The 16,241-nt window shown below is 42.8% G+C and overlaps 1 protein-coding gene across 4 annotated transcripts in view; it reads left to right on the forward strand.

Annotated features, from left to right (window-relative positions):
- LOC126101586 (histone acetyltransferase KAT6A-like) overlaps positions 1 to 16,241 on the forward strand; it is a 295,397-nt gene that overhangs the window by 94,701 nt on the left and 184,455 nt on the right. For all 4 annotated transcript variants that reach the window (XM_049912240.1, XM_049912244.1, XM_049912242.1 and 1 more), the window contains one exon: positions 7,920 to 7,992. The gene's annotated coding sequence lies outside the window, so the exon portion shown is untranslated. The remainder of the gene's footprint in view (positions 1 to 7,919; positions 7,993 to 16,241) is intronic.

The following is a 16,241-nucleotide window of genomic DNA, read 5'->3' on the forward strand; positions in this document are numbered from 1 at the left end:
ATCATCATTTCATCCCCATCGACGCGCAAGTCGCCGAAGTAGCGTCAAATCGAAAGACTTGCAGCAGGCGAGCGGTCTACCCGACGGGAGGCCCTGGTCACACGCCATTATTATTATTATTATTATTATTATTACTGTCTGCTATTTTGATAACTGCCAATAGTGTGTGGCTCCTTCTGTTTATCGAAGTGCAAACTAGGCTTTCGCACCATCAGATATCTCACCACGGATAAATGAACAGAGCTGAGGGGCGGACCATTTGTAAGGTATTCTATGGCACTCCGTCTTCAGGCCACAAGTGGCCCATCGACACCATCCGACCGCCGTATCATCCTCACTGAGGATGCGGGCAGGAGGGGCGTGTGGTCAGCACACCGTTCTCCCGGTCGTTATGATGGTTTTCATTGACCGGAGCCGCTACTATTCGGTCGAGTAGCTCCTCAATTGGCATCACGAGGCTGAGTGCACCCCGAAAAATGGCAACAGCGCATGGCGGCTGGATGGTCACCCATCCAAGTGCCGACAGCGCTTAACTTCGGTGATCTCACGGGAACCGGTGTATCCACTGTGGCAAGGCCGTTGCGGTAAGGTATTCTGTAGCTCATGTAAATAACTTGTCAGATCGCACGCCATCTGTTTACCGAAGGTTGAGTGATCTTAGGGAATTTATGCGACTATGGAAATAGCTGTCATAATATGAGAGTAAGTTATTTTTCTGTAGCAGGTATAACGGCCAGACTGCGCGCTATCAGTGGAAATAACAGTCAGCAGATGAGATAGCCTGTAAATTATTTTGTGTGGCAGATACTTTTCGCTCACAGTTTCTTTTCTCTGGGAGGTAACTTGGATATTGATAGCTATGTACGCTCTCCAGTAGGTCGTAGCAAACGATCATGTTTCCAGGTAATATAGATATTGGAGGGAAAAAAGCATTTTCGTACTTCTAAGAAAATAACCACCAGCCGTCAGGGCTTTCCACAGAGTTAATTTCAAATTAACTTCCCGGTGAACTAGAAGCTTGAAACTTTCAACATAGCTCAGAAGCGGATGATTGTGCAGTACGTATTAAGTCTCTTACGTGTCTGATGTGTGGCGGAGGGTAGTTTGTTTTTCTGTCATTTCGCACAAATTGATTTAGAGACTCGAAACTTTCAATACCGCTCATAACCGGATGACATTGCAGTATGAACTTGCTTTCTTGTCTGGTGTGTGGCGGAGGGTAATTTTTGTTGGTTGGTTGATGAGGGGGAGGGGACGAAACAGCGAGATCATCGGTCCCAGGGTAACTTTTGTACCTCTGCTATTTCCCCTTTTTTCTGCTCCAGTAGAATGTTTCGCGATTTAATGTAATAGGAAGCAATATATTGACTTAGATGAGGAGATACTGAAATTTACCAGATGTCTATCGGAACTCATTAAAACGTTCGAAAATCATTAAAAAATTCCACAAACACACAGAACTAAAAAGCAGAAAATCATTATTTAAATAAAAACTTTGTAATGTAACATGTTTTTAAAACGGACTAAAAAGTATAAAATAATTTCTCACAGCCCCATACAGATAGCCTTCAGAATCTGTGCTTGTGAATTTTATTAGCCGCTCTGTCTGAGGCGTCTTGACACGACCCGTGCGGCTCCCCACGTCGGAGGATAGAGTCCTCCCTCGGGCATGGGTGTGTGTGTTGCCCATAGCGTAAGTTAGTTTAAGTTAGATTAAGCAGTGTGTAGGCTCTAGGACCTTAGACCTCAGCAGTTTGGTCACATAAGACCTTACCACAAATTTCCAAATTTCCAATTTTATTAGCTATGACAATACGAAAAACATGGGGTCCATGCATAGATAATACTAAGGAGCGTACAGAGTAGCTGTCGTTCACAAAAAACACACATTTCATATCATTCGCAATGGAATAAAATTGTAATGTAATGTAATGTGTGTGAAATCTTATGGGACTTAACTACTAAGGTCATCAGTCCCTAAGCTTACACAATACTTAACCTAAATTATCCTAAGGACGAACACGCACACCCATGCCCGAGGGAGGACTCGAACCTCCACTGGGACCAGCCGCACAGTCCATGACTGCAGCGCCGTAGACAGACTTGCAAAAGCACATCTTTAACATTTCACTTGAAATAGTGCTGTGGCAGAATTGCGTAAACTTTCTGGACCAGCTTCGATGATTGTATTTCTGATAGCGACCGATGACTTATGTACATCTAACATAAAAACACCGATAACTCACCAAACATCAACTGACATGTAGTGGACAGTTACTCAGGTAAGGTTACGAAGCGATTCTGCTGAGATTCCTGCCGGGTCGCAATACCCGCAGTTTTAATTATATTCATCAACTAAACTGATGGATTTCACCTACATAGTTACTTAACTGCTCTCCCGTGTGGCGAATTCTGTAGTAAAAATAACTGCTAAAAGTAACTAGTATAAGAAAATAACTGTAACGGTGATAAGTATACTCCTAATAACTGTTTGGCCCACCTGTTGTGCACATGTCACTCGATTTGGGTCACTCACTAGCGATAGCGAGTGACCGGGTCCGGTGCCACGTCCCTTTCAGTTTTTACATGGATAACTATTATTAGAAATGACTCCATTAACCCTATGTAATAAATTTTATGGATACATGAAACTGTTCCTTCGTTGACGCAATCTGCCTTGACGATGGCAGCGAACGCGTGCATGTGATGTGGCACTCACGTGCTAAGATATTCACGTGAGTCGGTACTGCAACGCACCAGCTGACCACAGCAGCTGAAAGCAGTTGCACGGGAAGGCGCGACCCCAACATAACGAGTACAGTTGCCTGCAGCGGCGCAGGCTTCCATTTTCCCGAGGCGGCCTTGCCTGCCGTCTGCTTCACAGCAGCTGCGCTGTTACGTAACGAAATGCGCACGCCGTGGAAAAACGGCATCACTTCTGCCGGTGCTTGCTCCATAGACAATTTGGTTTTAACATCCCGTCAACATCGAGACAGAATAAAAGCTCGGACAGGGAAGGATGGGGGCAGAAAGTTGCTACGTTCTTTTCACAAGAACCATTCTCACATCCACCGTAACCGATTTATGGAAATCACTGAAAATCTAAATCGCGAGAGCCGAATGGTATCTGTTACGCCAGTGCTCACGAATGCCAGACACACACACACACACACACACACACACATATATATATATATATATATATATATATATATATATATATATATAGTTTCCTGAAAGTTTGGCCGTACCTTTTTGTAACACCCTGTATATATACAATGGCAAAAATTTAATTGACAGCAAATTAAGAACTACAGTTTTACAAGTAATTTATTGTAATTTCAGTTTATTTGCTTTTAATTTGCTTATCGACTGTGTGTTAACAAAAGACTTATGAGCTTATTGCTGTGTATTAACAAGGATATAACAGAAGTTATTCAGAAAAAGGTTGTGAACGCTACACATTTCAAGAAATTTAAAACTTTTTTGTCCAAAATAAAACAAATTTTTGCAATTATTTGATAATTGTAAGTATCAAAACAGCTTAAAACAGTAGTTTTTGAAGGTTTTTTCCCATTGACTTTCAAAGCGATGACCCCTAGATTTTCTGTCTCTTCTAAGCAATCGCCATCACCCACAGAACATTAATCCACCCCTCGATCACAGCCTCACCGACATATGAAATCTTCAGTGCTTGTTCTTTTCTCGCGTGAATTGGAGCCACATCTCATACACTGCAACAAATAGACACAAAGAAAGAATTATGTAGTTGAGTGAAGACGCTGAGCAGTATGTTTAGTCGCGCAATCAGAACAGGGTTTCTTCCTTCTCGTTCAGTTGCCCCTTTACACGCTCTCTATGAGTGAGTGTGACCGCTGAAGCCGTCCTCACACGGGACGTGTTTCTCGCCGCGAAGCGCGCCTGGTACCGGTAGTGGTTGCCGTGCCCTCCTCATCGTGATTTGCGACCAGAGTCCCTTAAGTGGCACCTGTCGGCTGTAACTGAACATAAGTCGCACAGTATTAAAAGAAAAGGATGCGCAAAAGTAGCTGCGTTATCTCTGTTTAAGGGGGACGTTCTTGAAAAACTATTTAAAAGATACACCATATCCACAGTCTTGGAGATACGCCAATGAGAATTTGTTCCACGCTTTACATGAAATTAACACATAATGGTTAAGTTCCTTGGGTTATATTTATGTACCTTTTTTTATAGAATATAAAAACGTTATTTTAAAAAAATTATATATATATATATATATATATATATATATATATATATATATAAGATTCTTACAAAATTTTCTCTGTTAAATCTCTTTGCAACTTGAATTTATCGAATAGCAGAATTTTCATCATTTTGAAATTGTGATTCTGTAAATATAATATAAAATTGCCTCAGATCTCAGCTTACACTCAATTTTAAAATTTGCTCTTGCGACAAGATTTATTGAGTTTATAGAAATAAGTATACATACTTCATACTTCTAGCTTCTATAGATTCTGAGAAAATCAGGTTTTCAGGAACTGCAATTTAAAGTTCAAATGGCTCTGAGCACTATGGGACTTAACAGCTGAGGTCATCAGTCCCCTGGAACTTAGAACTAGTTAAACCTAACTAACCTAAGGACATCACACACATCCATGCCCGAGGCAGGATTCGAACCTGCGACCGTAGCGGTCTCGCGGTTCCAGACTGACGCGCCTAGAACCGCACGGCCACACGCCGGCATTTAAAGTTCAACCCAACGTTTTTTCTTATGGCATCTTTTCAGAGGGCCCCAGATTTGTGCGCATGGTTCTCTTGCCCTTTAAGGCTTCTCTTCTAGTTTCCTGTTTTCTGCCTTCTTTCCTTTGCCGGGTCTTCAACTGACTTTTCAACTGCAGACATTTCCCATCTCAAAGCCCATTCTCTCTAATACCTTCATCCAGCCTAAATTCCCATACACAAATACAAAAGCTGCATCGCAAGTTGGAATTCTGACAACTGTACCAGATGAAACTGTAATTTTGGGGCATCGTTTCGGTGTGAGTGAATTTAGAGGCCCATTTCGATTCTTGGTTGTGCCATGAACACACATTTTTAGAAGTTCAGTATTCACAGCCTTTTAGACGTGCAATAATTATCGAACTATTAAAATAGCACTAATAGTCATGCTTACTACGAGTAAACAAATGAAACGTTCCACCCTTTACTGTATTAAGCTTTTGATAGTGTAGAATTCACTCACAGAAAAGCGAATTATCGTTATTTACCTCGTTTTGAGATAGCAATGAGTTGCGTACAGCCGATGTTACAACTTTTTTGTGTCGTTAACATTTCATTAATTTTTCACGTATCAGTATCATTCTTAGCTTGTCTCTATTTAGTCCATTCGGGACGTTCCATCCCAGCTGTTCCACGCTGCAAACGTACTAGTCCCCGAGCTTGGAACATGCTCTTTCCTTCGTTAACGGTTCAAATGTTGAAATGTGTGTGAAATCTTATGGGACTTAACTGCCAAGGTCATCAGTCCCTAAGCTTACACACCACTTAACCTAAGTTATCCTAAGGACAAACACACACACCCATGCCCGAGGGAGGACGCGAACCTCCGCCGGTACCAGCCGCACAGTCCATGACTGCAGCGCCTGAGACCGCTCGGCTAATCCTGCACGGCCGTTAACGGTTAACGAAGCTGTCAGTGCAGAGTCGTTCGACGCAGTGCCGCAGTTCCAACGTGGTGGCTGTGACACGTTTGCAGGTCCGTGTGTGTTGTGCATCATTGACTGCAGTCCTGACCTTGGGTATAATGAAAACGTGACACGCTGTAGAGAAGTAAAAAATTAAATTTTTAGATTCAGTTTTGTGTATAGTTGCATGTGTTGTTCAACAATGAATGAAAGACTGAAATCTAGTTCTTTTTGTGTGGTATTTTTCTGGAAGAGACGAAAGTAACAAAATTGCACAGCGCAATACTTGTGGTCAAACAGTTTCACAACTGTGAGTAACCGGAGAAAAACATCCGGAGCTAAGGCATCTAACAATAAGTTTGTCAACTCACATACAAAGTGCTGTCTTAAAGCGAACTATTTCACTGACTACACTGGCACCAGTTAAATAGCAACGTATTACCTGACTGGAAATGGAATTTTGTAATATATTATTCGTAATTAATAGTTTAACTCATCCCTCCAGATTAGCGACTCCAGATTGGGTTTTTTCGCAGTTTTGGAGAAACGGAAATCCTGAGGAAATTTTTTGGGAATAAAATCTCGGTACTGGGAAAATTGAGAAGTATTTTATTTTCCTATTTCATCTCTGATTTTTTAATTCGAACGACACATAGTTTCTTAGATATCCACTAGACGTCTCTCTCTCTTCAAAGCAGTCAATATACCTCTCCTTTTGTGAAAGACGTATACAGGTTCACCAGGCTGCTATCTCTCCGTGACATCACATGCCCAGTTCCGACCGTTTAGGATGTCTATCGACTTTCGTGTTCGTATCGACTTCTGAGAACAAGCCATATTGTATTCCGTCGTTTTAGTTGAAGCTTGTATTTGATGGGTTTTATGTTATAACGTATGTCCTATGAATACATAGTGTTTCAACTATTGTGGATCTCTCGAAAATGCGTCGTTCTTGATATAATTTGTTGTTATTAAACGTAAGGTAATGACAGATCGGCGGTTTAGAGGCTTCAGGAAGTGTAAGTAAAAAACACAGGCACGAATTTTAAATGTTTACTGCAGGGTAAGGCACAGAGGCGTCCAGTTGCGAAGTGCGATGATGGAAAATCAATAAAACTATGAAAAAAGCGCGAAGAAAGCAAACGTGGCAGTTTTTTCATGTTTACGGTCAGGCTATTCTTTTTATTTACAATTTAAAAATTTTGGTTTATAATACAAAATTCCATCTCTCAAAGATGCCAATATCAATAGTAAATAATAGTTTAAAGGACTGGATAGGTTTAAGATATATGGGGGAAATGTTGCCGAAATGGGAATTATTTTGCCTGCTATGGAGGAATTTCGGAAACTCAATTTGGAAACACTGCTGCTAAGGTTCCCTTTGTGCTCACCCGAAGAACTTACAGCAGGTGCCTCGCCCAGAACGGCTCATGAGCTGATCGCGACCAATGTGTACATTTGCAAACAACGTGATTGCGAGCGTCATATGAGCCGCTCGGCTCCTGAATGCACGCGCACGCTTTACAAACGCGACACTCATTTTGTCCAAAGGTTTCTCTTAATTAAGTCTTACTATAAAACACACTCTCTAGTTCTCCACGCTACTCTATCCCGTACAAGCCGCTTCATATCCGAATAACTAATTCAAACGTCTTCCAGTGTCAGTTGTTTACTGTCCGGATGTTTCCAATGTGGCACCAGTTTTGGGAGCTCTTTATTTTTATCAACTTGTAAATCAGTTGTCCGCAGCTCGTGGTCATGCGGTAGCGTTCTCGCTTCCCACGCCCGGGTTCCCGGGTTCGATTCCCGGCGGGGTCAGGGATTTTCTCTGCCTCGTGATGACTGGGTGTTGTGTGATGTCCTTAGGTTAGTTAGGTTTAAGTAGTTCTAAGTTCTAGGGGACTGATGACCATAGATGTTAAGTCCCATTGTGCTCAGAGCCATTTTGTAAATCAGTTCGGACACGTCTGATACTTTCTTATCCCTGTTTTACAGTTGAAAATCGGCTGACTCCTTTTACACCTAAATTAATTTTTAATTAAATGGCATTAAACTGCTCAAAATAAGAGAACGGCACGACGTTGTGTTTTAGACGTTTGAACGAAACATTTACTGTACATTACGAGTTGTTCGGAAAGCTCAATGAACAAAATTATACCCCATACTAAGTTGACTTAGGTTTTTATCAACATTTACCAACACATCATAAACTAGATTTAATTGATATCAACGTCACCTGTGTTTCAGATCGAGAAGTGTTCATCTTGCCCTTGCAAACTTCCTCGTGAGGCAAGGTTCAGCCGCATTCCACTGCAAATTGGTGAGTTCTATTATTTCACAGTAGAAGTGTAGCAAATAATGATAAAAATGTTTTCGACTGTTGTTGTGTCAGCAGTTGTAGGCAGTGGATACAAGGTAGAACTTTATGCTAGATACACAAAGACATACAGTTGTACGGGTAAAATTTACACTCTACAGTACTCACACGTAGCCCCAGGTTGTCAGCGGTAACAGTAATCCACCTGTAACATTTACAGTGTTCGTCTAACTGCTTGCTGCCCTTGGTTCGGCTTATTAGTCGCTTCTAGTAACTGATGATGGTGGCGCCATCAACGATGGTAGTCTTCCAGTATTTGTAACGTCTTCCGCCGATTTAATAAAGGCGCGCGGAAGGATACTATTTTCCCCGTTGAGGGCGGGACCATTAGTGGCTACCTCTCTATCTCCATTGACAGCGTCACCGGTCGGTCTCGCGGCGAGTGACGTAGATTCCGGACACGATTGCAGCTTCGTGTGCGGTCGGCGTAAACACTGCCGATACTGCAGTTGTAGTGATTTCTTTTCTCCCGATTGATCCGTGATGGCAGAAAAACAATGTGGGCTTACCTTGATGAAAACATTTTTTTTTTTTAAATTCCCGAATTATTTTAATGAGCAACAGTTACCTACCATAAACTTTTCTTAATTTTAAATACCTGAACTGTAGACAGACTGTTAGTCTGCAAAAGAGTTTGTACACAAAACACTTGTACCGCCTATACCTGAATACTGCTCAAGTATGTGGGACATATACAGGGTGGTCCATTGATCGTGACCGGGCCAAATATCTCAAGAAATAAGCGTCAAACGAAAAAACTACAAAGAACGAAACTTGTATAGCTTGAAGGGGGAAACCAGATGGCTCTATGGTTGGCCTGCTAGACGGTGCTGCCATACGTCAAACGGATATCAACTGCGTTTTTTAAATAGGAACCCCCATTTTATTACATATTCGTGTAGTATATGAATGTTTTAGTTGGACCACTTTTTCACTTTGTGACAGATGGCGCTGTAACAGTCACAAACATATGGCTCACAATTTTAGAGGAATAGTTCGTAACAGGTTGGTTTTTTTAAATTAAAATACAGAACGTAGGTACGTTTGAACATTTTACTTCGGTTGTTCCAATGTGATACATGTACCTTCGTGAACTTATCATTTCTGAGAACGCATGCTGTTACAGCGTGATTACCTGTAAATACCACACTAATGCAATAAATGCTCAAAATGATGTCCGTCAACCTCAATGCATTTGGCAATACGTGTAACGACATTCCTCTCAACAGCGAGTAGTTCGCCTTCCGTAATGTGCGCTCATGCATTGACAATGCGCTGACGCATGTTGTCAGGCGTTGTCGGTGGATCACCATAGCAAATATCCTTCAACTTACCCCACAGAAAGAAATCCGGGGACGTCAGATCCGGTCAACGTGCGGGCCATGGTACGGTGCTTCGACGACCAATCCACCTGTCATGAAATATGCTATTCAATACCACTTCAACCGCACGCGAGCTATGTGCCGGACATCCATCATGTTGGAGGTACATCGCCATTCTGTCATGCAGTGAAACATCTTGTAGTAACATCGGTAGAACATTACGTAGTAAATCAGCATACATTGCACCATTTAGATTGCCATCGATAAAATGGGGACCAATTATCCTTCCTCCCATAAAGCCGCACCATACATTAACCCGCCAAGGTCGCTGATGTTCCACTTGTCGCAGCCATCGTGGATTTTCCGTTGCCCAGTAGTGCATATTATGCCGGTTTACGTTACCACTGTTGCTGAATGACGCTTCGTCGCCAAATAGAAAGCGTGCAAAAAATCTGTCATCGTCCCGTAATTTCTCATGTGCCCAGTGGCAGAACTGTACACGACGTTCAAAGTCGTAGCCATGCAGTTCCTGTTGCATAGAAATATGGTGCGGGTGCAATCCATGTTGATGTGGCATTCTCAACACCGACGTTTTTAGATTCCCGATTCTCGTGCAATTTGTCTGCTACTGATGTGCGGATTGGCCTCGACAGCAGCTAAAACACCTACTTGGGCATCATCATTTGTTGCAAGTGGTAGTTGACGTTTCACATGTAGCTGAACACTTCCTGTTTCCTTAACTACCGTAACTATACGGTGAACAGTCCGGACTCTTGGATGATGTCGTCCACGATACCGAGCAGCATACATAGCACACGCCATCAACACGATATCGACCTTTTCCGCAATTGGTAAACGGTCCATTTTAACACGGGTAATGTATCACGAAGCAAATGCCGTCCGCACTGGCGGAATGTTACGTGATACCACGTACTTAATACGTTTGTGACTATTACAGCGCCATCTACCACAAAGTGGTCCAAGTAAAACATTCATATTTCTTTACGTACTACACGAATATGTAATAAGAAATGGGGGTTCCTATTTAAAAAAAAACGCTGTTGATATCCGTTTGACCTATGACAGCGCCATCTAGCGGGTCAACCATAGCGCCATCTGGTTTCCCCCTTCAAGCTAGACAAGTTTAGTTCTTTTAGTTTTTTCGTTTGATGCTTATTTCGTGAGATATATGGCCCGGTCACTATCAATGGACCATCCTGTACAATGTCGGAGTGATAGGGGATAGGCCTATCGAACATATACATACAAAGTTTCTTTGAATGGACATAGACTTGTCTTTTAAGAGAACTTAAAAGGAAAGTTGAAAAATCTTACCTGAGATACACTAGAAGAAAGACGCTGTACATATCATGCTGCTAAGAAAACTCCAGCAACCGGCATTCAGGCCAGAAACTATGGTTGTTCTTGAGCCTCTAAGTATAGATTCCACATGATGGTGCAGATAAAATTAGGCAAATGACGGGTCATACAGGCGAGTAAAGCAACTACTTTTCCCATGGTCCATCCATGTATGGAAAAGGAAGTAACCTGAATATATGGCACAACAGCAAACATTGTCTGCCACACAATTCACAATGACTGTCAGAGTATATGTGTAAATGTAGAAAACTTTGTTCGACCACAAAAATGTGTTTTGCAACATGGCAATAGGCAAGTATACAAGTGAAAACAGCTGAAAAGAACTTAAGATAATGAGATTTTAGGGAAAAAACTAAGCAGTATGGCTAATGGTTTGTTTAAAAGAGATGTCGATCCGCGCCCTGTTTGGTGAATCAGAGCTGGCAAAGTAATAGTGTCCAATTTTACTGCAATCAACCAGGACTTGTGAAACAGTAACTTTCCCATTTTATTCTGAGTATACAATGCTCAACAGTTTTATATAAAAATATGTGAAAAGCTGCAACAGCTGCCGCAGACTTTGAACGAAAGCGGTAGATCGCAGTAAAGGACGTGTATGATCACGTATTTCAAGTTACAGCTGTTGAAGATCGCGGTTTCGTCATAGATAATACTTGCACAGATGTGCCAGTGAAACTTCGTGACCCGTACACAAACATGTAATTTCTATTTCAGTTGCGCGGAATACAATTCTACTATGAAATATACCCAAGCTTACCTGGTTTCTGTATCCCCTTCGAGTTAATCATGACTGTTCCGCCACTTTGCCCGGAATTGCTGTCGCCCTTGACGGGTTATATTGTTGTCAATGTCGATCATAACATGTTGTGCGATACATTACAGAGCACACCGGAACATATTTCCAGTAGCCCACTTTTTTCCTTTGGGAATAAAGTAGTGAGGTGTCAGATGTGAGCTTCGGACAGATTATCTGAAATGGCCCACTTTGCTAAATCAAGTGGACAACAGAAAGTGCCGCCAGCAGCTACCATAATTTGCGAAATTCGTCTTGCTGCATGAACGAAAGTTGCGCAGATTGGTCCCACTGAGAAATTACTAGCCGCCCAAAATGTTGAACACTTCCAGATATCCGTCTTCCGTCACCGCTGTGCGAGCAAATGACGGACGAGCGATGGAAGCCAATGTCATGAAGCACCAAACTGTTCCAGGATTTTATTGTTTTTTTTATTTTTTTTTTTTTCAAATGTGCTTAAGCCTTTTCATCCAGTAAGGACAGCTAGGCCGCGGAACATTACTTTAACTTGTCCACGAAAGTTTTCAGATGAAATGCCATTTGAAAAGCGTATCTGCAAAATTCGATCCAGCAATCGTCTTATTACTGTGTAAATAATGTGGCTTCTACTGCTTGAATCAGAGGTTTTATTACCGAAAGTATGTGGAGTTTAAGGCCACTTTCAACATATCGTTGACGAAGACTTTTATATCTGTGAACATGTCCGTAAGGATACACCCAGCCACGGCGAGCGACGGACAGCTATTACCGGACCCCTGTATTGATGTTGGACTTCCGTGGCCGCTGTGGGAAACATGCACGCCGCGCTGTCTAGGCCGCCTTGCCACAGTTCGTGCGGCTCCTCCCATCGGAGGTTCGAGTCCTCCCTCGGGCATGGGTGTCTGTGTTGTCCTTAGCGTAAGTTAAAGTTAGATTAAGTAGTGTGTAAGCCTAGGGACCAATGACCTCAGCCGCTTGGTCCCATAAGAACTTACCACAAATTTCCAAAACATACGGTGACGTTACAGTAAACTAGTACAATGGTGATTACGGAAAACGCTGCGCACTGTGAATGCTTCCAGGATATTTCGCATATACAATCATGCGGTTCAACGTATATCACGATAAAAACTTACAATAAGCCGACCGAATTTTGGTTGGTTTGGGGCAGGAGACCAAACAGCGAGGTCATCAGTCCCTAGGCCTACACACTACTTAATCTAACTTGGACATACTTACGCTAAGGACAACACACACCCACGCCCGAGGGAGGACTCGAACCTCCGACGGGAGGAGCCGCACGAACTGTGGCAAGGCGGCCTAGACCGCGCGGTTAATGAAAAACATTCGTAATTTGTAATCGTGCATTTCATTGTTTGTCGTTAGTTAATTTCACAGATTGTAAAAGCAGAATGAAAGGAAACGAGTCTCCACAGAGTTGCTCACTAATACGTACAAAATGTCAATAACAAAAGCAATACTGAGTATAATAAGAAAAATTCGTTCGTGTTCGTGACTCATTCATGTTCAAGAAGTGGGGTGATTATGGGGTGTAGTTCTGGTTCTTGAAAGAGCCACTTTCCTCAATTCTAGTAGGTCTTTCTTCGATAGAAAGAAACGTTAAATGGTAATCAGCTTATCTCAATGTTGCTTTCCAGGTATTTCACAAGAGCCTGGCAAACTTCTGGTACAGTGTTAGACATCGATGCAGTAGGTACCTTGAACTGGACATGAATCTCGAGTGTCACCAGTAGCATGAAATCGATCAGATCTAATCTTTTTGCCACTGGTATAGTGTCCCTGTATTTTATATTTGCATTCTGAGGTCCAAAGAGGTAAAGTATGATTTTAGAAATCATTCTCAGACATACGAGTAAAGTATTTAAACAACATCGTATTACTTGCCACCTTTATGTCTGCCACCAGACACATACACTACGAAAGAAGGAAAACAGACTAGAGTTTAACGGCTCACGGACAGCGTGATCATTAGAGGCGAACCACGAACTAGAATTACAAAGAGAAGTGGAATGAAATCGGCCGTGCCCTTTTCGGAGAAACCATCGTGGTATTTGCGTGGAGCGATTTAGGGAAATCACGGAAAACCTAAATATGGATGCCCGGGCGGGGATTTGAACCACCGTCCTTCCGAGTGCTAGGCCAATGTGCTAACCAGTGCGCACCTCGCTCGCTCGTATATTTTCCCGCAAGAGGCGTTTAATTACTGAGCACTAGCGCCTCCTTGTGCGTTTTTGTCTTCGTCAAAAACTAAAACTGGCTGCGGCGGCAGTAGCTGCAGCTAGCAACGTGGACGCTGGGAACAATGGGGTAGCGCGCAAATCTTCTGTATAGGTTTGAACTGAATCGCGCGCGCGCGCACACACATACACACACACACACACACACACACACACACACACACACACATACACATACACATACACACACACACACACATACACATACACACACACACACACACACACACACACACACACATACATACACACACACACACACACACACACACACACGCTTGCCTTTTGTTTGTGTGTGAGGCTACTGCAGGCGCACGTCGAATAGGCGAAAGACGCACAGGAATAAATAAAGCTGAAGGCGATCCAGGTTTGAGCAGTTCTGCTCATTCCCCTTCACCAAACGCCGGCAACCAATGAGATGCCCCATTTCAGACGTTCTCAATGAATAAAAGTGGACAGCAGCCAACAGCATTGCCACAGTGGAAACACCGGTTCCCGTTAGATCACCGAAGTTAAGCGCTGAAGGGCTGGGCCAGCACTTGGATGGGTAACCATCCCGTCTGTCGAGCACTGTTGACAAGCGGGGTGCACTCAGCCCTGGTGAGGTAAACTGAGGAGCTACTTGATTGAGAAGTAGCGGCATAAGTCTCGTAAACTGACATACGGCCGGGAGAGCGGTGTGGTTATCACATGCCCCTCCACATCCGCATCCGGTGACGCCTGTGGTTTGAGGATGACGCGGCGGTCGGTCCGTACCGTTGGGTCTTCATGGCCTGTTACCGTTGGGTCCTCATGGCCTGTTCTCGCGGAGTAAAGTTTCTTATTTATTTATTTTGCAATAAATGCTCTTCTCCAGAGTTCGCCCTGTCCAGCTTTCAGTTGGCTTACCCTTTAATTCTTTATTGCCCTCGGAAGCACTTTCTACGGATTGGCAGCGTGGAGAGTGTCTCCCCTCTCCGTGATCTCGAACAAGCTGACCATCTCCCCTCCGTGGTATCCTAGAATATATATATATATATATATATATATATATATATATATAAATTTCCGTCCCTCCCTCCCTCTCGCTCCGCGAGAACCAGTATAATGCGTACCTCCTTGTCTCTTAACGTGCGATCATATTGGGTGTCAGATGAAATTTATGATTCAACTGGTAATTTCCTGCTAGGGAGAACGAATCTTTTTATCTTTATATGAAGAGTCACTGACCGATGTAGAAGTAACTTCAGGCGTGCCACAGGAAAGTGTGAGGGGACCTTTGCCGTTCGTGCTGTATATTAATGACGTGGCAGAAAATATTAACAGTAAACTCAGACTTTTCTCATATCATGCATTTGTCCGTAATGAAGGACAGCCAGGAAAAAAAGCTGCCGAGGCATTTAGACATCTTGAGAAGACTCCAAAGTCGTGGAAAGCTCGGCAACTTGCTTTAAATGTCAAGAAATGCCACAACAACCAGTGATTCAGAATTGGAATCAGTCAACTCGTACAAATACCTGGACGTAGCAATTTATGGTGGTTATGAAACGGAATTATGACAGAGGTTCGGTCGTAGGTAAAGCGGGTGACATATTTGAAAATTGAATCACCCTACATAACACTCTCATGAACTTTTCTAGGGCATTGCTCAAGTGTTTGGATATTATTGGGGTGCTGTTGATCATACACAAAGAAGGGCAACAAGAATGGTCACATGCTTATTCGTCTTATGGGACAGAGAGAGTCACGCAGATGGTGATGAAGCTGAACTGACAGAGGCTTGAGGTTAGACGCCAGATATACCACGAAAGCCTCTTTACGAAGTTTTAAGGACAAGCATTAAGTGAGGGATCTAGGGATATACGACGGTACCCTTCGTCTCGCTGCCGTACGGACCGTGAAGACAAGAAGTCTGACATTTAAGCAATAATTCCTCGCGAGTATGGAACTAGATGAATAATTTTAGACATCACGTCTGCAGCGGTTGCTCTTTATTGATTATTAAAAAAACCGCATCTTCAGCAGTGCTTGTTTACTGGAAGAAGCCCTAATAACTGATGTAGCAATAAGCGCTCTGTGGCATGCATTTCACAGTGGTTTGCAGAGTATGGATGTGAATGTAGGTGAAGATGACTAAGATTTAAAGTTATGCTCCAACATCCTATATACGTGAACAGGAGTGTTGGGTGTCTAGTGGCAAGACATTGATAGCTTTTTCGGAGGTGGTTCTAGCCAGTTGTGGTTTTCCAGAGTTCGAGCTGTCCGACACAATAACGTCTGCGGTTAGCAGATCCTGGTTCTCTTGTATCCGACGGGTTTAAGAGAGAGATCTCAAGCATCCGTTGCCATTTTTCATCCTTTTTACTTCGGTCATTGTGAATACGAGTTACATTAAAACGGTAGGATATTACACTCAGTTCCAGAAATATGAAAATTCATCACAGCGAGTGAAATAGCCAAAACAGAAATTTTATATAATTG

Source organism: Schistocerca cancellata, chromosome 9 (genome assembly GCF_023864275.1).
Source record: "Schistocerca cancellata isolate TAMUIC-IGC-003103 chromosome 9, iqSchCanc2.1, whole genome shotgun sequence".
NCBI lineage: Eukaryota > Metazoa > Arthropoda > Insecta > Orthoptera > Acrididae > Schistocerca > Schistocerca cancellata.